Source organism: Indicator indicator, chromosome 5, assembly GCF_027791375.1.
Source record: "Indicator indicator isolate 239-I01 chromosome 5, UM_Iind_1.1, whole genome shotgun sequence".
In the NCBI taxonomy this organism is placed as follows: Eukaryota; Metazoa; Chordata; class Aves; order Piciformes; family Indicatoridae; genus Indicator; species Indicator indicator.
This window is the reverse complement of record NC_072014.1, coordinates 13,949,444-13,952,357: the sequence shown is the minus strand read 5'-3', so window position 1 is coordinate 13,952,357 and position 2,914 is coordinate 13,949,444.

Here is a 2,914-nt window from a genome sequence, read left to right as displayed (position 1 = left end):
GCATGGTGGTGGTGTGTTCATGGTTGGACTTGATGATCTTAGAGGTCTTTCCCAACCTTAATGATACTATGATTCTATAATTCTATACATTACTGTTTGCTTTGCTTTACTATATTTCTCCTTGTTTTGTGATCATCAGAACTTCTTGTCACCTTTCAGAAAAAAAAGGCAGTAATTGAAGCCTTGACAAATGCATCCCAGGTTGAAAAACTGCAACAATCCTCTTCCTCCTTTAGAAAATTGACTTCCTAGAAGAGGTAAATTTGAATGTTGTGAAACTAAATTTCAGCTTCTTCTGTAGTGTATCTTGTGGTGTTGTAAATTTTAATTTCTACCTGTGTCTCCTTCTGGTGACTGATGTCTATTTCCCTATCTTCTGAAAAGGTTGTCTCTGGAAACCTTTGTTTGCAAATGCCTGTGTATGTATGTTGTGTTGATTTTTGTCAGTGCTTCTGCTGAAGTAGGTCACCCAAATGTTACTTGAATTTAAATTAACCCAAATGTTATTTCTGAGTCTGATACAGTTGGAGGCTAGTGGTGTTCCCCAGGGTACAATACTGCATATAGTCTTGCTCCACATCATCAGTGAAGATGATGATGAAGAGATGGAGCATACTTTCAGAAAGTTTGCTGATGATAGAAAACCTCAAGGGATGGCTGACATGCCAGAAGGCTGTGCTGCCATTCAGCAAGACCTGGACAGGATATGGAGAGTTGGATGGAGGGGAACCTCATGAGGTTCAGCAAAGGCAAGTGTACAGTTCTGCACCTGGGGAGGAATAACCCCATGTACCAGTACAGGTTAGGAGTTGACCTCCTGGAAAGCAGTTCCAAAGGGACCTAGGAGTCCTGGTGGACAAGTTAACTCTGAGGGAGTAGTTTGCTCTTCTGGTATCCTGGGGTTCATTAAGAAGAATGTAACCAGCACGTTAGGGGACCTCTCCTCTCCCTTTACTCTGTCCTCGGGATTCTTACTTTTCACCCACACGGCCTGGATTCAATTCCTGGACAGGGAACATCAATCAAAATAGTCAGAAAATTTTTTTTCATGCTGGCAGACTGTTGGAACTCAGCTGCTTGCTGAGTCAAAACCATGACATAAGACCACATCTGGAATATTGTGTCAGGTTCTAGGCTCCCTATAGTTTAACAGAGACAGGGAATTAACTGGAGAGAGTCCCATGGAGGAGGGCTACAAAGATGATGGCACTGGGTCATCTCTCTTTATGAGAAGCTGAGTGATCTGGGGCTTTTCAGCCTAGAGAAGACTGAGGGGGATATCATTGCTTAGAAATATCTAAAAAGCAGGTGCCAAGAGGATGGGACCAGACTCTTTTCACTGGTGCCCAGTGATAGGATAAGGGGTAGTTGGCATCAAAGTAGAACACATGATTCTTTCCTTTGCAGGTGGCAGAGCACTGGAGCAGGCTGCCCAGAGAGGTTCCTGTGCAGCCTGATCTAGGTGAATCCTACTTTAGCAGGAGGGTTGGAATTAGATCTCCAGAGGTCTCTTCCAGCCCCTACCATTCTGTGATTCTGTGATGTTTTTTTAGGATATTTAAACATGCCTTACTTATCTGAGGCAGTTCCTTACCTGCCGGGGTTTGTATTCTCTGAATGACACTGCCAAGAGGTATGCAACATGCTACATTACCATGTTCATAAAATGTTGCTAGCAGTGAACTTATGGCTTCCAAACATAATTTTAGTATCTTATTTCACTTTTTTTTTTTTTTTTGTTTAACAACTAATTATGTGTTCTCAAATTAAAAAAAAAAAAAAAGAAACCACGCTAAAGCAGGGCTCTGAAGCTGGTGGGTATTTGTATCTTTTAGGGAAAATGGTAAAGAGCTATGATGATGTGTGACAGATATAACTGTTATATATCAATATCAGTTTCTTTAAAAGAATGAAAAAAGAAAGAGTGACCGAAGTATCTCTTAAAATACAGTGTTATTTCACAGTTTCTTCTTGTTTCTGTACAGGCAACTGTTAACCTGCAAGTCCTGTCAAAATAAACTTTTGTGGAAACCTTTACTAGGAATCACTGCCTTCGTATGTCTAGTGTGGCTTCAGATAGTTCTTATATTTTACTGTCTCTTCAATTTATCCTTTTTCAGGTTGTTTTCTTTAGTATTGGGCTATAGCTTCATTTCAATTCATCAGAGTTTTCTAGGACTTTAATGAATTTCAGGTATTGCCAACTTATACTGAGATGATGCAGAAAGACAAAAATTACCCTTGTTGCTTAGACATTATTTAAACATTAAGCAAAGGCATCTAATGATGCCTTGTGTTTTAAACTTTCTTGCTGTTGTCTTGAGAATTAAATTCATGAGACTTAAAAAGATGTTAGATAATGAAATATATAAATATAATGGAAAATAATAACAACAGTTGTCCTTTTTTATTTCTGAGAATTTCAACCTATTTTTAGAAGAGCTAAATCTTGCTGTTTGAACAAGAAACCTCAAAATTCATTAAGAACAAGGTTTAAGGAGTGAAGTTCTGCTATTATGATTTCTAATTGGTTTTATGAAACTGCTTTACTTCAAGCTGTATCTAGAATTGTCATTATGTCTCACATGGTTAGTTCCATGATGCTTTACTTTGCTCTGCTTTTCTTTGTATTATATTTTGTAAGAGAGCAAGTTTGGAATGTTGTGTTTGTCTTAAACGATGTACATTTTGGCCAGAAGCACTGAGTCTTCCTTCTTCCCTTTAATGTGCAGTACTTTTGACCAAAAGTCTGAAGAGAATGTTTTCATCATTGTTAGAAAATGGGGCTAGTTGTCCAAAATGCAACTTTTCATTGGGGTAGGGTTTTACAAAACTAAGGTTTGGTGCCAAAACTCTTGTTAATACTTTTTTTCCCTTTGTCATCTAAAGGTAAGAGAGAAGCAAAAATAAGAAA